This window comes from Narcine bancroftii, chromosome 3, assembly GCF_036971445.1.
Source record: "Narcine bancroftii isolate sNarBan1 chromosome 3, sNarBan1.hap1, whole genome shotgun sequence".
NCBI lineage: Eukaryota > Metazoa > Chordata > Chondrichthyes > Torpediniformes > Narcinidae > Narcine > Narcine bancroftii.
This window is the reverse complement of record NC_091471.1, coordinates 247,697,802-247,723,084: the sequence shown is the minus strand read 5'-3', so window position 1 is coordinate 247,723,084 and position 25,283 is coordinate 247,697,802. Positions and strand designations below refer to the sequence as shown.

General features: G+C 40.9%; 1 long non-coding RNA gene across 1 annotated transcript; it reads left to right on the top strand.

Moving 5' to 3' along the window:
• Window positions 1–3: 3 nt before the first annotated feature.
• LOC138758482 (uncharacterized) lies at window positions 4–24,149 on the top strand. Its single transcript, XR_011354296.1, has 2 exons — window positions 4–58; window positions 23,862–24,149. It is a non-coding gene; the product is annotated as an uncharacterized lncRNA (long non-coding RNA).
• The last annotated feature ends 1,134 nt before the right edge of the window (window positions 24,150–25,283 follow it).

Sequence of the window (25,283 nt, the reverse complement as noted above, 5' to 3'; positions counted from 1 at the left end):
TCCTCCTGAGGCGGGCCCGCCCACAGGAGCTGTCATTCAGATCACGGTGGCCGCTGAGGTAATGACAATAAATTTCAGATTTATTGTTTTGTACCATTTTTATTGATTTTGTTAGGAGGTTTTCTATATAAATATTTGCACTAAAATAGCGAATTTTATGATGTGCGTGACGATGATGACACCACATACAACCTTGAGATCCTTAAGGTCCTCCTTGAATGTTGAGTGATCAGATTTATTGCCAGTGAACGTACATGGCACCACATACAACCCTGAGATCCATACCTTTCTCCTTAAATAAGTGATTAGATTTATTGTCAGAGTACATACATAGCACTACATACAACCCTGAGATCCTTAAGTTCCTCCTTAAATGTTGATTGATCAGATTTATTGCCAGTGTACATACGTGGCACCACATGCAACCCTGAGATCCTTAAGCTCCTCCTTAAATGTTGAGTGATCAGATTTATTGTCAGTGTACATGCATGGCACCACATAAAGCCCTGAGATCCTTAAGCTCCTCCTTAAATGTTGAATGATCAGATGTATTGCCAATGTACATACATGGTCCCACATACAACCCTGAGATCCTTAAACTCTTCCTTAAATGTTGAATGATCAAAACATACATGACACCACATACAACCCTGAGATCCTTAAGTTCCTCCTTAAATGTTGAGTGATCAGATTTATTGTCAGTGTACATACATTACACCACATATAACCATGAGATTTTTACATTCCTCCTTGCATAGAACTAGAAACCTCACTCAAAAGTCAACAGTAGATTGAAGATCAAATATCGTGAGCAGAGTTCTAAATGTTCTTTAATTTAATTTAAACATACAGCAGAGTAACAGGCCATTTCTGGCCATAAGCCCGTGCTGCCCAATTTACACCCCATTAACCCACACCCCCGGTACGTTTTGAACAATGGGAGGTAACTGGTGCCCCTGGAGAAAACTCATACAGACATGGGGATAACAAATCCAAAAAAAAATTCCCCATCACAGATTCAAAGTAAGCCAGCGCATCACATACTGAGAATTTAGTAAATGCTTGACAGAATCAGGAAGAATGGCGTAAAACTCATGATGAAAACAAGCAAATTGTCAGAAAATGAAATATTTTATTTTCAGAACATTACAGGCCATAACCCTTCTTCAAAGTACAATCACTTTGGTGGTTCAACTCCTTAGTCCCTGGAGTGACTGGCATGCAAAAGCTTACTGATGGAGAAACTCAGCAGATCAAACAGTGTACTTTATATAGCAAAGATAAAGATACATAACTAACATTTTGGGCTTGAGCCCTTCATGATTGTATGAGCAAATTGTAGGCAGGTGGCTGAAATCAAAGGAGAACTTCTTCAGAATAGGTGTCTCTCAATGTGATTTACAGAGTTTTGCATTTGATAGGAGTAAAACACTGAGAATGAAGTAAAAACACAATGCTGTAGAAACTCAATGCTGTAGAAACCAGAGTACTTTATATAGCAAAGAAAGATACGTAACTGACGTTTTGTGCTTGAGCCCTTCATCAAGGTACAATTACAGCATATGTAGACTTTGGTGGTTCAGCGTCGGCACCACCAGAAAGTGTGTTAGAGGGGGGCATTAGCAGGTTAGCGGGGGGGCACAGTGTGATCCTCATCGGTGGGGATGGGTGTTGTTGCCATCTTCCACCCCTCCACTTGTGACACTTGACTCTCGCTAGTTACGCAGCCTGGGACGGGTGGAGAGTCACTAGCGTGCGTCAGATGCTTGATGCGTGCTAGTTACGCGGAGGTGGTGGGGGCAGGTTCTGATGGCAAGCAATAGCTGCGACTGTATGGGGGCCACAGTACCTCACTTTGGGGGAGCAGCCCCTTTGGCACCAACCCAATGGTGGTTTAACTCCTTTAGTTCATGGAGTGACTGTCATCTGATGCAAGGATCGACAATGAGATAGACAACAGACTCGCCAAGGCAAATAGCGTCTTTGGAAGACTACACAAAAGAGTCTGGAAAAACAACCACCTGAAGAAACACACAAAGATCAGCGTGTACAGAGCCATTGTCATACCCACGCTCCTGTTCGGCTCCAAATCATGGGTCCTCTACCGGCATCACCTACGGCTCCTAGAATGCTTCCATCAGCGCTGTTTCCGCTCCATCCTCAACATTCATTGGAATGACTTCATCACCAACATTGAAGTACTCGAGCTGGCAGAGTCCGCAAGCATCGAGTCCATGCTGCTGAAGACCCAACTGCGCTGGGTGGGTCACGTCTCCAGAATGGAGGACCATCGCCTTCCCAAGATCGTGTTCTATGGCGAGCTCTCCACTGGCCAGCGAGACAGAGGTGCGCCAAAGAAGAGGTACAAGGACTGTTTAAAGAAATCTCTTGGTGCCTGCCACATTGACCACCGGCAGTGGGCTGATCTCACCTCCAACCATGCATCTTGGCGCCTCACAGTTCGGCGGGCAGCAACCTCCTTTGAAGAAGACCGCAGAGCCCACCTCACTGACAAAAGACAAAGGAGGAAAAACCCAACACCCAACCCCAACCAACCAATTTTCCCTTGCAACCGCTGCAACCGTGCCTGCCTGTCCCGCATCGTACTTGTCAGTCACCAATGAGCCTGCAGCAGACGTGGACATACCCCTCCATAAATCTTCGTCCGTGAAGCCAAGCCAAAGAAAGAAAAGACTGTCATGTAAAACCACAATGGCTCAAGAAACTCAACAAGTCAAAAAATTTTTCAATAAGTCCGGATTCTCTGGTGGTCCGGATTTCTGGCATCCAGATTTTTTGACTTCTACTATAAGCAGTTTGGTGCCTGCTTATATTTTGCTCACGAATGGCTCTAGCCCAAAATGTTGGTTTCGTATCTTCAACTTTGCTATCCAAAGTACAATCTATGACCTCCTTGGTTTCTCCGTCATTGTGTTTTTACAATGAATCCGTGACATGTTCACATCAATAAATTCTGATTCTGACATGGCATGTCGAGTGAAGTTTATTGTCATCTGATTGCACAAGTTCTATCCAATGAAACAGTGATCTCCAGTCCTCGGTGCAAATTTGCAGACACGCAACCAGACAAACAATATATAGAGATGACAAGAATTCATGTGTATATATAAATAAATAGATAAACAGATGATGTTTCAGGAACATGAGAGTCTAGGATGGTCACTGTGAGCAGTTCATTTGGTCGTTCAGCATTCTCACTGCCTGTGGGATGAAGCTGTTCCTCAGCCTGGTGGTGCTGGCTCTGATCCTCCTGGATCTCTTTCCCTACGGGATCATCTGAAAGATTCTGTGTGCAGGGTAGAAGGGGTCCTCTATGATTTTACACACCCTCTTCAGACAATAATCCTGATAGATCATGTTTGACGAGTGGGGGTGTGGGGAGGGAGACTCCAGTGATCCTCTTTGCCTCTCTTATGGTTCTGCGGATTGACCTCCATTCCATTTCTCTGCAGCAACTGTACCACACTGTGATACAACCGCCAGGCCACTCTCGATAGATCTCCTTTAGAAAGGTGATATGATGATGGCCTGTAATCTTGCCCGCTTCAGTCTTCTCAGGAAATGCATTCGCTGTTGCACCTTCCTGATGTTGTGTGTCCACAATAGGTCACTAGTTAAGTGAATTCCAGAGAACTTGGTGCTTTCCACTCCACATACACCCCTGAGATTTTTTAATTCCTTCTTAAATGTTGTGAGATCAGGTTTCAGATTTATTGTCTGGTACATGCATGTCATCTCATTGAACCCTTGTGGGTCAGGCAGAATTGCCTTATTGCTAGTGCAAAAATAAAACAGTAGTCAATGTTCACATGTAAATAAATAAAGAAAACTAAACAAACTGACTGCAATACAGATAATTAAAAAATCAATAATGTTTAAAAGTAAGAGTCCTTACTTTAAATAAGTCCCTGATTGTTGAGGAGTCTGATGGTGGAGGGGTAGCAGCTTTTCCTGAACTTAGTGGAGCAAGTTTTGTGGCACCTTTATCTCTTTCCTAATGGCTTGAAAGAGGTTGGAAATCCTGAGCAAACATGAGAAGCAGGAGGATCTCAACAGGTCAGACAGTATCCGTGGGAAGAAATGGTCAGTCACTGTTCCAGGTCTTTATGACACTTTATCATATTGAGACTTAGTAACTTTATCAAGTAATCTGGTCAGTGAGTGAATGGATGTGGTGAGAGAGTTACTGTGACAGATTATGTTGTGTTTGTATTGTATGTAGATACATTTTTGGGAAATAATTTGGGGCAGGTTTTTTAGTGTAGATTACACACAAACATTTCAAAACAGATCTCATTTAAAATACTGAAGCTCTGCTCAAGCCAGACAAGGCAGCTCCTGGGGGCCTTTGCAAAAACTTTGGAGAGTGCCCAAGAGACTTCACAAATGGATTGTTGTTTTGAAAAGCAACAGATGAAAGAGATTGGAGGAGTAGAGCTTGCTTTTCGAAGAGACTGCTTGCAGACTGGGAAATCACTTCAGTGAGCACCTTCACTCTGCACCAATGACAGGTGTTACAAACCATGTGTAACCAACAGCAATATTCAATGAACCAGACAGTGTTTAATTTTAAACCACTAATTTAATTTCATACTCCTAAGCTATAGTCTTTTTTTTTAATTTTAAAAATTCTTTACACATTAATCATACTAATCAAAATACACACAAACATTTCCCTCTTGAATATACACAGTGGCATTTTCTCCCCTTTTCCCCCCTCCCTTCCCTCCCACCCTCCTCCAAACCCATTAAACGTTCAACATATACAATACAATAAAACCATTAAACAACGTCATCACACAATGAAAATAAAGAAAATTGTGTCATCTACTTCTACACACTGGGCAGGTCATTTTGTCTTCTTCTCGTTCTACCATTTTAGGGGGTGGAGGTCCGCTGTAGGCCCTTTCTGTTATGTTCCATGTACAGTTCCCAAATTTGTTCAAATAAATTATTTTTTAAATTATATGTTATTTTTTCCAATGGAATACATTTATTCATTTCTATGTACCATTACTGTACTCTCAGGCTCTCTTCTGATTTCCAAGTTGACATTATACATTTTTGTGCTACAGCTTAAGGCTATCATAATAAATCTTTTTTGCGCTTCATCCAGTTTGAGGCCTAATTCTTTATTTCTTATATTACTTTGAAGAAAGATCTCTGGATTTTTTGGTATGTTGGTTTTGTGATTTCATTTAATACCCGATTTAGATCTTCCCAAAACTTTCTTACTTTCTCACATGCCCAAATTGCATGTACTGTTGTTCCCATTTCCTTCTTACATCGAAAACATATATCTGATACTGTTGGGACCCATTTATTTAACATTTGGGGCGTGATATATAGCCTGTGTAACCAATTATATTGTTTCATGCGTAACCTCATATTTATTATATTTTTCATAGTTCCAGAGCATAACTTTTCCCATATTTCATTTTTTTATCTTTTATCTTTAAAAGTTCCCACTTTTATTTAGGTTTATAGCTTATTTCATCATTTTCTTTCTCTTGCAGCTTGATGTACATGTTCGTTATAAATCTTTTTATTATCATTGTTTCTGTAATCACATATTCAAAGCTGCTTCCTTCTGGTAACCTCAGCCTGCTTCCCAATTTGTCCTTTAAGTAGGTTTTCAGTTGGTGGTATGCAAACATTGTACCATGAGTTATTCCATATTTGTAATTCATTTGTTCAAATAATAATAAATTATTCCCCAAAAAACAATTTTCTATTCTTTTAATTCTTTTTCTCTCCCATTTTCTAAAGGAAAGGTTATCTATTGTGAAAGAGATTAGTTGATTTTGTGTCAATAATAATTTTGGTAGTTGGTAATTTGTTTTTTTCCTTTCTTCATGAATCTTCTTCCATGGATTAAGTTAATGAACTTACAGATATTGTCCGTTGTTCGTCTTTTCTTAATAAATCTAGTTTTACTATTTTTTATAATCTGAGTTAAGTAGAAATATTGGTCTATACGATGCTGGTGTTAGTGGATCTTTCCCCATCTTTGATGCTACTGTAATTATTGCTGTTTTACATGAATCTGGCAAGTTTTGTGCTTGTTCTATCTGGTTCATTACTTCCAGGAGAGGAGGAATTAATAAGTCTTTAAATGTTTTATAGAATTCTATTGGGAGTCCGTCTTCTCCAGGCATTTTATTGTTCGGTAGCTTTTTTAATATATCCTGTATTTCCTCTATTTCAAATGGTTTTATCAATTTGTTTTGTTCCTCTTTTTGCAATTTCAGTAGTTCCATTTTAGCTAAAAACTCATCTATTTTGTCTTCTTTCCCTTCGTTCTCAGTTCGGTATAATTGTTCATAGAATTCCTTAAAGTTTTCATTGATCTCTGTTGGGTTATAAGTAATTTGTTTGTCCTTTTTCCTTGGTGCCAATACAGTTCTTTTAGCTTGTTCTGTTTTAAGCTGCCAGGCTAATATTTTGTGCATTTTTTTCTCCTAGTTCATAATACTTCTGCTTTATTTTCATTATGTTCTTCTCCACCTTATAAATTTCGTATTTTATTTTTTTGTCCGCCAATTCTCTTCTTTTTGTAGTATTTTCCCTTGTTGCTAGTTCTTTTTCTGCACTTACTATTTCTCTTTCCAACTGTTCTATTTCTCGATTCTAGTCCTTTTTCTTCTTAGTTACATAACTTATTATCTGCCCTCTAATGAAGGCTTTCATTGCATCCCATAATATAAATTTGTCTTTCACTGATTCGGTATTTATTTCAAAGTACATTTTAATTTGGCGTTCAATAAATTCTCTAAATTCCTGTCTTTTAAGTAGCATGGAGTTTAATCTCCATCTATATGTTCTTGGTGGGATGTCCTCCAGTTCTATTGCTAATAACAGGGGTGAATGATCAGATAACAATCTAGCTTTCTTCTGTTTTCCTAACTCTCCCTTGGATATGGGCTGACAACAGGAACAGGTCAATCCTTGAGTATGTTTTATGTCTACTCGAATAATATGAGTATTCCTTCTCCTTTGGGTGTTGTCTCCTCCATATATCCAAAAGTTGCATTTCCTGCATTGATTTAACCATAAATTTGGCTACTTTGTTCTTTTTGCTAGTCTTTTGTCCAGTTTTATCCACCTTTGGGTCCAAATTAAGGTTAAAATCCTCTCCTTTCAATATGTTCCCCTGCGTATCTACAATCTTCAAAAAAATATCTTGCATAAACTTTTGATCCTCTTCATTAGGTGCATATATATTGAGCAAATTCCAGAATTCTGAATATATCTGACACTCTATCATTACATACCTCCCTGCTGGATCTATTATTTCCTCCTCTATTTTGATTGGTACATTTTTATTGATTAATATGTAGAGGTGAGGGGCCGTACACAGCCTTTAGAGCCTTGTAGAAACCCCTGAAGTCGCCAATGTCCGCGCTGAGTTGGGTTCGCTTGGCGAGGCTAGTCCACCACTCATTTTGTATCTCCCGGAGTTTGCACTGAAGATGGCTGCATGCGCGACGGAAGGCTTGTTTCTTCTCTGGACAGGACGGCTTTGTAAGGTGAGCCTGGTGGGCAGCTCGCTTCTTTGCCAGCAGCTCCTGGATTTCCTGGCTGTTATCGTCGAACCAGTCCTTGTTTTTCCTGGAGGAGAAGCCCAGTACCTCTTCAGTGGATTGCAGTATGGTAGTCTTCAGCTGATCCCAGAGGGTTTCAGGGGACGAGTCCGTGAGGCGGATTGCATCGTCGAGCTTTGCCGGTGGTCAGTGTGACATTCTGCGCTGGGCATGACCCTGGTGTGGAGCACATCTCGTTTGTCTCTTTCTCTCACCAGGACGTAGTCCAGGAGGTGCCAGTGTTTGGATCGGAGATGCATCCAGGTAGTCTTCAGGCTGTCCCTCTGCTGAAAAAGGGTGTTTGTAATGACAAGCCGCTGTTCTGCGCAGAGCTCCAACAGGAGGCGCCGATTGTCATTGCACTTGTTGACACCATGCTTGCCCAGGATTCCTGGCCAGGTTTCTGAGTCTTTGCCGACGCGAGCATTGAAGTCGCCAAGGATGACAACCTTGTCGGCTGTAGGGGTGCGTTGAATGAGGTTGCGCAGGTCAGTGTAGAACTTGTCCTTTTCTGCTGGTTCTGCCTGGAGAGTTGGAGCATAGACACTGATGAGGGTGATGCGACGCTTGTTTTGAAGAGGGAAATCGCATGGACATGATCCGGTCTGAGTGGCCAGTCGGGAGGTTTTCGAGTTTGGAGGCAATGGAGTTCTTGACCATGAAGCCTACACCAGAGAGGCGTCGTTCATCCAAAGGCTTGCCAGACCAGTAGAGTGTGTAGCCTGCACCGCGTTCTTGGAGGCTGCCTACATCTGCCAGGCGGACTTCACTAAGAGCGGCTATGTCGATGTCCAGTCTGAGGAGTTCATGTGCAATGAGGGCAGACCGATGTTCAGGTCGGTGGCTGTCAGCCTTGTCTAGCATGGTTCTGATGTTCCAGCATGCTAGCTTGAGTTTGTGAGCATCTTTTGAGGGGGAGGATGTGGAGGGGGAGGACGTGGACCTGTCCTCGGGCCTGCGCAAAGGAGCTTTTAGGTGGAGTGCAGTGTGTGCAGTCCAAAGCCCAAGTCCAAAGCCCGCTGCGCAGCTCAGACGGCAAAGTCCTCCTCAGCGACAAGATCTCCATCCTCAACCGATGGTCAGAACACTTCCAATCTCTTTTCAGTGCCAACCGCTCAGTCCAAGATTCCGCCCTGCTCCAGCTCCCTCAACAGCCCCTAAGGCTAGAGCTGGATAAGGTCCTCACCCAGGATGAGACATATAAGGCAATTGAACAACTGAAAAGTGGCAAAGCAGCAGGTATGGATGGAATCCCCCCAGAGGTCTGGAACGCTGGCGGCAAAACTCTGCATGCCAAACTGCATGAGTTTTTCAAGCTTTGTTGGGACCAAGGACCTTCGTGATGCCATCATCATCACCCTGTACAAAAACAAAGGCGAGAAATCAGACTGCTCAAACTACAGGGGAATCACGCTGCTCTCCATTGCAGGCAAAATCTTCGCTAGGATTCTCCTAAATAGAATAATACCTAGTGTCGCCGAGAATGTTCTCCCAGAATCACAGTGCGGCTTTCGCGCAAACAGAGGAACTACTGACATGGTCTTTGCCCTCAGACAGCTCCAAGAAAAGTGCAGATAACAAAACAAAGGACTCTACATCACCTTTGTTGACCTCACCAAAGCCTTCGACACCGTGAGCAGGAAAGGGCTTTGGCAAATACTAGAGCGCATCGGATGCCCCCCAAAGTTCCTCAACATGATTATCCAACTGCACGAAAACCAACAAGGTCGGGTCAGATACAGCAATGAGCTCTCTGAACCCTTCTCCATTAACAATGGCGTGAAGCAAGGCTGTGTTCTTGCACCAACCCTCTTTTCAATCTTCTTCAGCATGATGCTGAAACAAGTCATAAAAGACCTCAACAATGAAGACGCTGTTTACATCCGGTACTGCACGGATGGCAGTCTCTTCAATCTGAGGCACCTGCAAGCTCACACCAAGACACAAGAGAAACTTTTCCGTGAACTACTCTTTGCAGACGATGCCACTTTAGTTGCCCATTCAGAGCCAGCTCTTCCGCGCTTGACGTCCTGTTTTGCGGAAACTGCCAAAATGTTTGGCCTGGAAGTCAGCCTGAAGAAAACAGAGGTCCTCCATCAGCCAGCTCCCCACCATGACTACCAGCCCCCCCACATCTCCATCGAGCACACAAAACTCAAAACGGTCAACCAGTTTACCTATCTCGGCTGCACCATTTCATCAGATGCAAGGATCGACAACGAGATAGACAACAGACTCTCCAAGGCAAATAGCGTCTTTGGAAGACTACACAAAAGAGTCTGGAAAAACAACCAACTGAAAAACCTCACAAAGATTAGCATATACAGAGCCATTGTCATACCCAAACTCCTGTTCGGCTCCGAATCATGGGTCCTCTACCGGCATCACCTACGGCTCCTAGAACGCTTCCACCAGCGTTTTCTCCGCTCCATCCTCAACATCCATTGGAGCGACTTCATCCCTAACGTTGAAGTACTCGAGATGGCAGAGGCCGACAGCGTCGAGTCCACGCTGCTGAAGATCCAGCTGCGCTGGGTGGGTCACGTCTCCAGAATGGAGGACCATCGCCTTCCCAAGATTGTGTTATATGGCGAGCTCTCCACTGGCCACCGTGACAGAGGTGCACCAAAGAAAAGGTACAAGGACTGCCTAAAGAAATCTCTTGGTGCCTGCCACATTGACCACCGCCAGTGGGCCGATATCGCCTCAAACCGTCCATCTTGGCGCCTCACATTTCGGTGGGCAGCAACCTCCTTTGAAGAAGACCACAGAGCCCACCTCACTGACAAAAGACAAAGGAGGAAAAACCCAACACCCAACCCCAACCAACCAATTTTCCCCTGCAACCGCTGCAACCGTGTCTGCCTGTCCCGCATTGGACTTGTCAGCCACAATCGAGCCTGCAGCTGACCTGGACTTTTACACCCTCCATAAATCTTTGTCCGCGAAGCCAAGCCAAAGAATATGTAGAGGCTACACCTCTGTCTTTTGAATTATATGATACTGCCGTTATGTGCCCCACCCAGTCTCTCCTTAATTTATTGTGATCCACTTCAGTTAGATGCATTATATATCTATTTTTTCTTTTTTCAGTAAATTTAATAGTCTCTTCCTTTTGATTTGGTTATGTATTCCGTTAATATTTATTGTCATATAGTTCAACATGACCATCTCATACTCTGTTTACATCTCATTTCCGCTTCCACACCATCACCTTTCCCCTTTTCCACATTTTTATTTCTCGGTTTTTTTTGAACACACTGCACAACAACACTTCTAAAACATAAAATATTTCAACCATTCCCACATCTAAAATTTCCTTAACCTCAAGTGTTCCCCCCCCCACCACCCTGAGTCGCCCCTCATCCCTTGACGGGCAACCACAACTCCCCTCTTCATTTGGATTGCGAACTCGTTCGCAAGTGTCAACTGATTTCACATTGACTGTTATTCTCTCCCACCCAACCCCCTCCAGAAAATACTTTTATCTTCACATTACAACAAAGCTCTCCCTCTTTTCTTCGCTTTATCTTTTATTTTTTTAAACTCCTCTTTTTTTTCCCCTTCTCTCTTACTTCCCTTTTCTTTCCTCCTTTAGTTCTTATTTATACATTATTTTTACTTCTTTATATGTAGTTTGTCATCATTATTTGTTCTTGTTACATCTCTTCATCTCTCTTTCTGTCTTGCAGGCGTTCTGAAAATTCTCGTGCTTTCTCCGGATCCAAGAACAGTCTGTTTTGCTCCCTCAAGATAAATATTTTAAGCACAGCTGGATATCTTATCATAAATTTATAGCTTTTTTTCTATAGGTTTGATTTTGCTGTGTTAAACTCCTTCCTCTTCTTTAGGAGTTCAAAACTTATGTCTGGGTAAAAAAAAATTTTTTGACACTTGTATTCCAGTGGTTTTTTTCTCTTCTCGAATTGTATATTTTCTCTTGTCGTGTGTCTCAGAAATTATACTAAAACGGATCTTGGGTTTTGTTGTGACTGTGGTTTCGGGGCTAGTGTTCTGTGTGCCCTTTCTATTTCCATTCCTTCCTGTATTTCTGGCATTCCCAGGTCTTTTGGGATCCATTCTTTTATAAATTCTTTCATATTTTTGCCTTCTTCACCTTCCTTTAGGCCCACTATCTTTATATTGTTTTGCCTCCTATAGTTTTCCATTATATCCATCTTCTGAGCTAACAACTCTTGCGTTTCTTTAACTTTTTTGTCGCTTTCTTCCAGTTTTCTTTTTAAGTCGTTCACTTCCATTTCTACTGCCATTACACGTTCTACTCTTTTCCCTACATCTGTTATGACCAGCTCTATTCTACTTACTGTTTCTTCTGTACTTTTCATTTTTCTTTTCATTTCACTAAATTCTAATATCAACCATTCTTTTAATGCTCTCGTTTGTTCTTGAAAAAGTTTTTTTTTATCTATGTACTGTCCATCTATTTTCCCTTCTATTCCTCTGTGTAGGGCTTTGTCTTCTTCTTCTTCTTCTTCTTCTTCTGTGTCTGCTCTTGGGTTGTGTCTTCTATTTCTCTTCCTTGTATCTGTGTCTCTTCTGACTTTCTTGTTGAGCTGCTTGTCTCAGTTTGTTGGGTGTTTTTTTGCATAGCTTCTTGTTGTTGGTCCTCTTCTTCTGAGTTGGTTATCTGTTGGGCTTCCTGTTGCTGTTTTTCTTTCTTATCACTCCCTTTCCCGTGGCTTTCCTCTTCTACCAGCTAAGAGCCCTGCTGTCGGGCATCTCTCAGCTGGTCGCGCTGTGTAAGTTCACTCCACAGCTGGGCCCCCCTTCCGTCGGTGTTTTCCTCTTCCTTGTTGTGCGCATTGCGCACTTCTGTTCGGATCAGTGAGCCATTTTTGCAGTCCCGCGGTCAGGAGGTCGCGACCTGCGGGGTCTCCACTCACCTCAGGGAGCAGGCTCCTCTGTCCATGTCAGGTCCCTGCCTCTTCATGCAGGTAAGGCCTTCTCCTTTCTCTTCCAGTGTCTTTCCTTCTTTTTTTCCCCGTTGTTTTTGGTTTTTCCTTCTTAGGTGCCATTTTCTATTTTTTCTCCACACCGTTATCTTTTATTTGTTGTGTTTTGTGTTTCTTGAGCTTTGCGTTTTCTTCACTTTATTTCTTCTTTTCTGGAGAGAGCTGGTATTCTCCACCAGCCACTTCTCCATCAGCCACTACTCCATCACATGACTCTTCCTAAGCTATAGTCTTAACTCTTAAACTATCCTTAACACTAAATCTATCCCCAGCTATGTTGTGTGTGTGTGTGTGTGTGTGTGTGTGTGTGTGTGTGTGTGTCTGTGTGTGTGTGTGTGTTCTATACCCAAACCAATACAGTCCAGGCCAAAATCTAGAAAGTAATTTCAAAGTTCAGTCTTTCAAATTCAGTGTTTGATGCCCAGAATTAATGTTGAACTGACGGGAAACTGAAGTTGTGGGTGTTACACACTCACGAATAATTCTTGCTTTGCCTTTGAAGAAATGTCCATCCACACGAGCTGTGGACATAACACTTCTCGTCATTTGGTAGACAAGACTCAAACTGGGCAGCCTCCAAGAAGCTTCCAAGACCCTGGCACCGATCTCTCCATGCAACTTCACTGCTAGTCACACTTAAAATGAAGCAATCTCTCCAAGTGACCTCCACTGTTAGTCACAATCAAAATTAAGCAATTTGCTTCCCAAAAAGACCCTCCTGGCACAGGTCAATCCACCGAAAAGGTCCAGTCATTCACAGAGCACGTTTTTCTCTGAATTCAACAAAAGTGGCTGGCCACAAGAGCTGCTTAAAAAAGCTGTTTTCTCTTTAGCCGTCAGTCTGGTTCTGCCTTAGCAAAATCACAATGTCTTGACAAATGTCTTGAATTCTGGAACAGACTGTGATAAACCTTCCTCAGTTCTCCAATGTATCATTATCACTGGGCTGTGACTTGTACTTGTGTGAAATGTAAAATGTTAACTGTGACCATTCGTCCCTCCTGTCTGTACTATCCCTTACAGTGATCATCCCATTTTACTAAATCGGGAGCTCATTATATAGGGATCTCCCAGGAACCAACTATTTCAATTCTGCGCCCTACATCCATGCTGACATATCTGTCCATGGTTTCATGCACTAACCCACCAAGACCACCCATAAATTGAAGAACGAGAAGCAGCAGTAGAAATGGAGGTAGAGGACTTAAAAAAGAAATTAGAGGAATCTAATAAAAAAGTTAAAGAGACACAAGAGCTGTTAGCTCAGAAAATAGATATAATGGAAAATTATAACAGAAGAAATAACATAAAGATAGTGGGCCTTAAGGAAGATGAAGAAGGCAAGAGTATGAGAGAGTTTATAAAAGATTGGATCCCTAGGATCCTAGGATGTCCAGAACTACAGCAAGAAATGGAAATAGAAAGGGCACATAGAGCATTGGCCTTTAAACCACAACCACAACAAAAGCCAAGATCTATTTTAGTAAAATTCCTAAGATATACTACAAGAGAAAAGGTACTGGAGAAAACAATGGAAAAAGTAAGAGAGGGCAACAAGCCACTGGAGTACAAAGGTCGAAAAATCTTCATTTATCCAGATATAAGTTTTGAACTCCTGAAGAAGAGAAAGGAGTTCAATACAGCAAAGGCGATTTTATGGAAGAAAGGGTATAAATTTATACTAAAGCATCCAGCGGTATTGAAAATATTTATTCCAGGACAGCAAAACAGACTATTCTCGGATCCAGAGGAAGCACGAAAATTTGCAGAACAATTACAAAATAGACTGAGAGATGAAGACATGTAACGAGAGTACAAAAGACTGCGAACTAAAAAGACACATAAGTTTTGAACTCCTGAAGAAGAGGAAGGAGTTCAATACAGCGAAAACGATCTTATGGAAAAAAACTATTCTCGGATCCAGAGGAAGCAAGGAAATTTGCAGAACAACTACAAAACAAACAGAGAGATGAAGACATGTAATAAGAGTAAAAATGACCACGATTTATATGTATGTGGGTAAAGAGGTATATGTGTGTATATGTATAATGTGCATACATGAATGTATCCGTATTTAGAGGAAAATATAGATAGTATAGACAAGAATTAATAAGGGAAGGAAATGGAATAGAGGGAATAAGGAGGGAATTAAAAGAGTGACCTTTGTTACATATGAAAAGTGAAATCTTTTCTGGGGGGGCTGGGTGGGGAGGAGTTGCGGTCACTGCAAAATCAGCTGACGCTTGCGAGTGAATTCGCAAATCCAAATGGAGAGGGGAGATGTGGTTGTCTGACAAGGGATAAAGGACAACTCAGGAGGGGAAGGGGAGATTGGGGCTAAAGAAGTTTTAAATAGGAGAATAAGGAAAATGTTTGATGTTTTAGGAATGTTGTCTTATATAGGGTTCAAAACAAGAAAACAGAAATGGATAAGAAGGAAAGGTAATGATGGAGAAACGGAAAGGGAAGATAAACAAAGTATAAAATGGCTACGTTGAACTATATGACTTAAAATATTAATGGAATACATAACCAAATTAAAAGGAAGAAACTGCTAAATTTACTGAAAAAAGAAAAAATTGATATAGCATTTGTGCAAGAAACACATTTAACTGAATTGGAGCACAAGAAATTAAAGAGAGATTGGGTAGGACACGTAACAGCAGCATCGTATAATTCAAAAGCAAGAGGAGTAGCTATATTAATTAGTAAAAATGTGCCATTTAAAATAGAAGAGGAAATAATAGATCCAGCAGGGAGATATGTAATGATAAAATGTCAGATATATTCAGAGTTTTGGAATCTACTCAATGTATATTCACCTAACGAAGAAGATCAAAAGTTTATGCAAGATATCTTTTTGAAGGTAGCAGATACGCAAGGGAACATATTAATAGGAGGGGATTTCAACCTGAATTTGGATTAAAATATGGACAAAACTGGGAAAAAAATTAACAGAAAGAACAAAGTAACCAAATTTATAATTAAATCGATGGAAGAAATGCAACTTTTGGATATATGGAGGAAACAACACCCAAAGGAAAAGGAATATTCATATTACTCGGCTAGACATAAAACATACTCAAGAATAGACCTATTTTTGTTATCAGCTCGTATGCAAGATAGAGTAAGAAAAACAGAATATAAACCTAGAATACTATCGGACCATTCACCCTTAATATTGACAGAAAAGTTAGAGGACATCCCACCAAGAATGTATAGATGGAGATTAAACCCCATGTTACTTAAAAGGCAGGATTTTAGAGAATTTATTGAAAAGCAAATTAAAATGTATTTTGAAATAAATACGAAATCAGTGAAAGATAAGTTTATACTATGGGATGCAATGAAAGCATTCATTAGAGGGCAAATAATAAGTTATGTAACCAAGATGAAAAAGGACTATAATCATGAAACAGAGTAGTTGGAAAGGGAAATAGTAAATATAGAAAAAGAATGAGCAATGAAGGAAGATACAACTAAAAGAAGAGATTGGCGGATAAAAAAATAAAATATGAAACATTACAAACATATAAGGTGGAGAAAAATATAATGAAGACAAAACAGAAATATTATGAACTAGGTGAAAAAACGCACAAAATCCTAGCATGGCAGCTTAAGACAGAACAAGCTAAGAAAATGGTATTGGCATCAAGGAAAAAAGACAAACAAATTACATATAATCCAAAAGCAATTAAGTAAAACTTTAGAGAATTCTATGAACAATTATACCGAACTGAAAACGAAGGGAAAGAAGGGAAAATAGATGAATTTCTAACTAAAATTGAACTACCAAAACTACAAATAGAGGAACAAAATAAATTAACAGAGCCATTTGGAATAGTAGAAATACAAGAGATAATAAAAAAATTACCAAATAATAAGACACCAGGAGAGGATGGATTCCCAATAGAATTCTATAAAACATTTTCTTTCTTCTTTGGCTTGGCTTCGCGGACGAAGATTTATGGAGAGGGTAAAAAGTCCACGTCAGCTGCAGGCTCGTTTGTGGCTGACAAGTCCGATGCGGGACAGGCAGACACGATTGCAGCGGCTGCAGAGGAAAATTGGTTGGTTGGGGTTGGGTGTTGGGTTTTTCCTCCTTTGCCTTTTGTCAGTGAGGTGGGCTCTGCGGTCTTCTTCAAAGGAGGTTGCTGCCCGCCAAACTGTGAGGTGCCAAGATGCACGGTTTGAGGCGATATCAGCCCACTGGCGGTGGTCAATGTGGCAGGCACCAAGAGATTTCTTTAGGCAGTCCTTGTACCTTTTCTTTGGTGCACCTCTGTCACGGTGGCCAGTGGAGAGCTCGCCATATAACACAATCTTGGGAAGGCGATGGTCCTCCATTCTGGAGACGTGACCCACCCAGCGCAGCTGGCTCTTCAGCAGCGTGGACTCGATGCTGTCGACCTCTGCCATCTCGAGTACTTCGACGTTAGGGATGAAAGCGCTCCAATGGATGTTGAGGATGGAGCGGAGACAACGCTGGTGGAAGCGTTCTAGGAGCCATAGGTGATGCCGGTAGAGGACCCATGATTCGGAGCCGAACAGGAGTGTGGGTATGACAACGGCTCTGTATACGCTTATCTTTGTGAGGTTTTTCAGTTGGTTGCTTTTCCAGACTCTTTTGTGTAGTCTTCCAAAGACGCTATTTGCCTTGGCGAGTCTGTTGTCTATCTCATTGTCGATCCTTGCATCTGATGAAATGGTGCAGCTGAGATAGGTAAACTGGTTGACCGTTTTGAGTTTTGTGTGCCCAAATGAAGATGTGGGGGGGCTGGTAGTCATGGTGGGGAGCTGGCTGATGGAGGACCTCAGTTTTCTTCAGGCTGACTTCCAGGCCAAACATTTTGGCAGTTTCCGCAAAGCAGGACGTCAAGCGCTGAAGAGCTGGCTCTGAATGGGCAACTAAAGCGGCATCGTCTGCAAAGAGTAGTTCACGGACAGGTTTCTCTTGTGTCTTGGTGTGAGCTTGCAGGCGCCTCAGATTGAAGAGACTGCCATCCGTGCGGTACCGGATGTAAACAGCGTCTTCATTGTTGAGGTCTTTCATGGCTTGGTTCAGCATCATGCTGAAGAAGATTGAAAAGAGGGTTGGTGCGAGAACACAGCCTTGCTTCACGCCATTGTTAATGGAGAAGAGTTCAGAGAGCTCATTGCTGTATCTGACCCGACCTTGTTGGTTTTCGTGCAGTTGGATAATCATGTTGAGGAACTTTGGGGGACATCCGATGCGCTCTAGTATTTGCCAAAGCCCTTTCCTGCTCACGGTGTCGAAGGCTTTGGAGAGGTCAACAAAGGTGATGTAGAGTCCTTTGTTTTGTTCTCTGCAGTTTTAAAGACTTATTAATTCCGCCCCTCCTGGAAGTTATCAACCAGATTGATAAAACACAAAGCTTACCAGATTCATGTAAAACAGCAATAATCACAGTAATACCAAAGACAGGGAAAGATCCACTTACACCAGCGTCATATAGACCAATATCTTTACTTAACACAGATTATAAGATAATAGCTAAACTATTAGCAAACAGATTAGCAGAGTATGTACCGAAAATGGTAAATCTAGACCAAACTGGATTTATCAAAAAAAGACGCACAACAGACAATATTTGTAAATTTATTAACTTAATTCATGCAGTAGAAGAGAATAAAGCACCAACAGTAGCAGTTGCTTTAGACGCAGAGAAGGCCTTTGACAGAGTAGAATGGAATTATTTGTTCAAAGTATTGCAAAAATTCAGTTTACCGGAGAAGTATATTAATTGGATTAAAGCATTATATAAGAGACCATTAGCGAAAGTGACAGTAAATGGACATGTATCAAAGCAATTTAACTTAAGCAGGTCAACACGGCAGGGATGCCCACTATCACCTTTATTGTTTGCGTTAGCTATAGAACCACTAGCAGAATTGATAAGAACAGGAAATAATATAAAAGGGATAAAAATAAAAGACAAGGAATATAAAATCAGTTTATTTGCGGATGATGTTATAATATACTTAACAGAACCAGAACTATCAATAAAAGAATTATATAAGAAATTGAAGGAATATGGAGAAGTGTCGGGTTACAAGATCAACGTAAATAAAAGTGAAGCAATGCCTATGAATAATGCGGATTTCTCAAAATTTAAGAAGGAATCACCATTTAGATGGCAAATGCAAGCAATAAGATACCTAGGTGTACAAATAAACAAAAATCTCGGCCAACTATATAAACTCAATTATTATCCACTAATGAAAAAATTACAGGACGATTTAGAGCATTGGAAAGATTTACCACTAACACTAATAGGAAGGATAAACTGTATTAAAATGAACATTTTTCCAAGGATATTATACCTATTTCAGGCATTGCCAATACAACTGACAGAGAAATTCTTCAAGGAGTTAAAGAAAATAATAAGGAATATTTTATGGAAAGGGGGGAAACCGAGGATAGCACTAGATAAATTAACAGAATGGTATAAACAAGGAGGCTTACAACTGCCAAACTTTAAGAATTATTATAGACCCGCACAATTAAGATACCTATCAGATTTTTATCAAACAAGGGAAAAGCCAGATTGGACTAGATTAGAATTAGATAAAATAGGGGAAAAGATACCTGAACACATATATAAATGGGATGAAAAATTGGTACAACGTAGGAGTTCTCCAGTATTACATCATCTACTCAATATTTGGAAAAAGATTCATGTAGAAAGAAATAAAACAAATGATCAATTACCAAAACTAATATTGACGCAAAACAAGTTACTCCCTTTTACAATAGATAACCTTTCCTTTAGAGAATGGGAGAAAAAAGGGATTAAAAGAATAGAAAATTGTTTTTCAGGAAATAGATTATTATCCTTTGAACAAATTAAAGATAAATACAATATAACTCAAGATACAGCGCTGGCATATTACCAACTGAGATCCTACTTGAAGGATAAATTAGGAAGCAGTTTGAGTTTGCCAGAGGGAAGTAACTTTGAATATGTGATTACAGATACAATGATAATCAAAAGATTTATAACAAATATGTATATTAAACTGCAAGAAAAGGAGAATGAAGAAACAAATGGTAAAACTAAACAAAAATGGGAACAAGATCTAAACATAAAGATAAAGAATGAAACATGGGAGATGTTATGCTCAGGAACTATGAGAAACACGAGGTTACGTATGATACAATAGAACTGGATACACAGGCTATACATTACACCTCAAAAGTTAAATAAATGGGACCCAACAGTATCTGATAGATGTTTTCGATGTAAAAAAGAAATGGGAACAACAATTCATGCAATCTGGACATGCGAGAAAGTAGAAAAATTTTGGGAAGATCTAAATCAGATATTAAATAAAATAACAGAAAACAATATACCAAAGAATCCAGAGATCTTCCTCCTAAGTAACATAAAAAACAAAGAATTTGGAATTGATTTGGAGGATGCACAAAAAAGATTTGTTAAGATAGCTCTAGCCGTAGCAAAAAAATGTATTATGTCAACCTGGAAATTGGAAGATAATTTGAAAATACAACAATGGTATATAGAAATGAATAAATGTATTCCATTAGAAAAAATAACATATAGTTTAAGAAATGATATTGAAATATTTGAACAAATACGGGAGCCTTACATGAAACACAATAGCGAAAACCTACCGGGGACAATCACTACCTAAGTTAACGGAAGGAAAAGGAAATGAAAAGAATGGACTCAGTGGAATTTCTGGTGTATTTTTATTGAATGATAACATTGTCTGACTGGTTTAATGTATCCTAGATTTTGTACCTTAAATGGACGGGAGGGGGGAGGTAGGGAGGGTGGGATGGGGGGGGGGGGTAGAAAATGGCACTGTATATGTGTGAAAAGGAAAAAGTGTGCATCATGGTTAATGCGATTTATGGTGTGAAAAATAAAAAATTTTTAAAAAAAAGACCACCCATAAATTGGAGGAGCAACACCTAATATTCCAGCTGGCACTCTCCAACCAGATGGCATTAATGTCCTCTTTTCTGCGAGCCTACTCCCTGTTCTCCTTTCTACCCTATCCCTCTGTCTCCTTTCCTCCAGCTCTCCTCCCCCTTCTTTCTCCACTTACTGAGCCATACCCCCTCTCCCTGTTTGCTAGCATGCCCTCACTCCCTTACCCACCTTCAACCTTCCGTCTGTGGGACTGTGCTCCTTCCCCTGCACTTCCCCTCACCATATTATTCAGGCAACTGCCTACATTTTGCTCATACCTTGAAAGGCTCTCTATCTTCATCATTTATAAAATATACTGTTTCTCCAGCATCATGTTAGGGTGACCATTCTAAAGGAGGACAATGCAATCATGGGTCTGCAGACTTTTGTGTTTTACTCCTGAGTTGAGATTTGGTGATTTACTCTTTTTCCTACTTGTAACAGTTGTATCTATGGAATTCTCTGCTCATTGAAGCAGTGGAGACTGTCTCAGTAAATAAATTTAAGATAAGGTTGGATAGATATTTACATAGCAGGGGAATTAAGGGATATGGGGAAAAGACCGGTAGGTGGAGATGAGCCTATCATCAGATCAGATTTTATTGTCATGAACAAGTCACAAAATTTGGTTTTTTTGCAGCAAGATCATAGTTGCAAATATTCACATAAACCACTTCACAACAATAAATGAAACAAAATAGTGGACAAAAAGTAAGGCAGCCATGATCTCATTTGAATGGTGGAGTAGGCTTGACAGGCCACATGGCCAACTCCTATCTTCTGTTCTTATTTATCAATTCACCAACTGATTCACTGCCAAATCTATCCTTTCCCAAACCTCAGCCCAATCCCCCATAATGCATGTCTCATTTGGGCTATTAGTCTCTAGCTTTTCTCCCTCCCCACCAAATCTGGAAACAGTCCTGACTCTCACAGGTGCACATCTTTAGCAGCGGAATTTGTGCACAGAAGTAATCACTAAAACTCCCATCCAAGTTCCAGCAGAGTTACACTGGAATTTCTGGTCCACCTTGGTTTGGTGTAGGTGGAATGAGAGCAGCTACAGAATTATAAATCTCATTGTAAGGGCTCTGCCTTTTTAAAATCAACATTGTGACGCGCAAATGGCTTTATTCTGCTAAAAGTATGTACACATTGGTTTCAGCTCTGGTGGCTCCCACGTGACTGGCTCAGGAGGGGCCAGCTCAGGCTTATATTCGGGTGGGCTGATTGGTAGACAGCCAGACGCAGTCAGTTCCCAAGTGGTCCTTCTGCAGGTAGAGAGATCGCTCCCTGCAGTCAGCTAGTGGTTGTATCACCACAGTTACAAATGCCGATTCTGCCTCTTGAAACCGGTGCTGCCCAATTACACCCAATTAACCCTCTCACCCCATTAGTTTTTGGAGGGTGGGAGGAAATCAGAACACCCAGAGGAAACCCATGCAAGTCACAGGGAGAATGTACAGTAAAATCCATGGTATCCAGAATTCAAGCCACCAGCAATTGGCAAAAAATAAATAAATAAATACAATTTTTATTAGGTACAAATTTAAATAAAGATTTAACCTTGTAAATGTCCTCTGAAGCAACGCACAACCCCCTTGGTGAAGATGGGAGCAAACATTCAGCAGAGCGCCCCAGTCGTGCTTATCAGCTGTTTGAATAAAATTGCATTTGAATGAAATGGCAGCATAAAGGATGAAGAGCCAGCTAACACTTGAAAGTGTCTCCCTATCACTGCCTAGTGAGAGTCTTTATTAGTATATTGTTACATATATGTAACATGAAATTTAAATCAGGTTTGGTGGTTTCACAGAGAAGCGAGTTCAGACACAGGCTGACATACAAGGAATGATCTTTATTATATACACAGGGAAATCAGAACGGGGAAAACACAAAATAACTTTTTACTAAAACAATATCAGCATTCGCATTGGATACAGCAATCTCTGATACTAGTGGCCACCTGTTCTCTCTTTATTACACATGTGTATTAATGTACAGTTACTAACACACTGTTACAAGACAGAGACTTCAACACACACTCCTCGTATATCTCAATGCTAAATATTCCCACACAATACTACAGTCCTACTCTAAGTGTAGAGCGCACCTTGCCAACAACTCCTCCAGCAACTTCCACAGTCCGCAACCTGGCAGAGAGCAGCATTTGTAGTGAGGGCCAAGGAACAGAGAGACCAGCTGGCTGAACGTTGTGGGCTTTTAAAGTGCAGGAAGATGGGAAGCCAGGCCCTGTGTGGTGGAACACAGTATTGCAAGCATGACCTCGCTGGACTGGTCAGGATGGCCCACCTTCCATCCCTGTAGCTCCTCCCCATAAGATCCCTAATAAAGGCTGATAGCCCTCCATACCTGCCTTGGACATGAGCCAGCAGCATGTAAAATCATGCAAAGGTTTTCTGGTTCATAAAGCCTTTGACTACTTGCTTTGTGTCTGTGGGTGGTCATTGATTATGCCACACCCTGGTAATCAGCAAGTGATTTAAAGGTCCTAATGGTAATCAATAAGTGATTTAAAGGGACCTGTAGCCAGGTGTGCACTTCTGGGTGCGCAGAGCCCCATGTTGATTGGCAGGTAACATGACTTCCAGCAAGGTTCCAGACAGAGAGGTCACGTGACCCTCCATAGTCCACACTACAGTATATTAGTAAGGCTGTATCTGTAAACTTGGGTGGGGAGGTTAATTATGATGGTGGCATGTTTAGTGTAGTGCCATTGACTGAGGGTCAAATTTAAATTTTATAAGTTATGTGAATTACCTGATTAAAGTGAACTTACATAATTAAGGACTACAATACTAATTTTTAAAAAATTACTTGACATTTTCCACTGTCTTTTGTCTTTTAAGCTGCTTATTCTTAATGCAGGTGTATTAGTTAAGCATTGTAAGAGGGTGTCTCAGGCAACCGGAAAATTTGCATATCCAGCATCCACAATGCCTGTAGGTGCTGGATACTGGGGATTTTACTGTACAAATTCTACCGACAGTGCTGGATTCAAACCCGGGTCACTGGCACTGTAACATTGAGCTAACTGTGATGCCTGGTAGGATCTGAAGGGTGTTTTTTTTTTTAACCCAGTGTGGTTGGAATTTGGAATCCACTACCTGAAAAGGGGGTTGAGATATTGATCTCGGAAAATTTAGTGAGGATCCTGACAAGTACTTAAACCACCAGTTCATTGTCTAATACTAGTAAATGGAGTAAGTGTGGATAGGTACAGCAGATAGTATGGATGTGGTGGGTTGAAGGGCCCCCGTGGCTATCTGTGAGAGGAATAATGCTGTGCCTCATTACCACAGGTTAATCGAGGCCCAGAAGTGGAAGGAAATTCCCGGAAAAATCTAATATTCAGGTCTGGACAGCAATGCATGTTTCTAAATGTTCAGGCCTTGAAGAGGTCACAACCAATGCACTTGAAGCTGTTTACAGCCTGTGAGCTCCAGTGGATATTTCTGCATCACTGAGTATCAATCCCTGATTATGGTCTAATCAGTTACCTCTAGTGTTGATCTGGGTCAAGAGTATCATTCACTCCATACTGGAATAGCCTGTAATTTAAACCAATAAAGGGCACTTGTACAACCCAATGAAGCAGCATTCTCCAGTCCTTAATTCAAAACATGCAGACACACAAATGATGTTTCCTCTAATTTTTCTTTGTCAGTGTGCATAAAAATCTTGTGCAAATTTTTTTCCTTTGACAAAACTATGTGTATGCTGAATGTTTGTGCAAATATAAACTTGAAATTGCTTCAAGACAATTTTGGCACAGCCTATCTCTCATTGCCCATAAAACTGTATTGGCATGTTTTATATAATACAAATGTGATTAACTACTTGTTTAACTGACTAACTAGTTAACAGAAATGGTGAGCTTAGAGATTATTTTCAATAGGTATAATGATTAATTGCTACATTATTTTATGTGCGCACATTAATTTCCTTTGTGCATTGGTTGTGTACACGAGCACAACTTAGAAGGAACAGTGCACCCAACCTTACATAACACACGGTGTTGTCTGTGTCGAGTTCACACATTTTCTCCAAGATTGAATGGATTTTCTCTTACATCCTAAAAACATGTGGCTTCAGAAGTTAATTGGCTATTGTAATTACTCTGAGTGTAAGCAGGTCGTTGGAGAATGAGGTTACAGGGATATGTGGGGATTGATTGAATTGCTCAGAACTGTCAAGGACACGATGAACTGAATGGCTTCCTCTGTTGTGAGAAATATCACATGATGTAAAATGATGAATTCTTACACAGGCACACGCCCAATATGATGTAACCCACTTTAGCAACAGACATCAAAACAATAAAAAGTGATCATCCACAATAACTGTCCATCCTTGAAAGAATCCAGTCTGGAATGATGCTTGGGTCAATTAGTTTATCCCCATGGCCACTGGTGGGCCACAGAGACTTCCCAACTCACTGGGGTCAAGGTGAATCTGAGGTCACGTCTTGGTCCTCCTGGGTGACCTGAGGTGGGGTGGCAAGCAATCTGCCACTGAGATCAGTGAGGTCATCTGGCCATCGCTCAATATCAGCAGTTTGGCATTACAGTTCCAATCAGACTTCTTCCATGTGAGACTGATTCAGAAGTGTGTGTTTTCTGTCCCCTTACTGCTTGTTGTTGTTCACTTCGGTCAAGGCTCAAGAGACTCCTGTGTATAAGGTAAGACACGTGATACTTTTCTCCTCTAAAATTGGACATAAA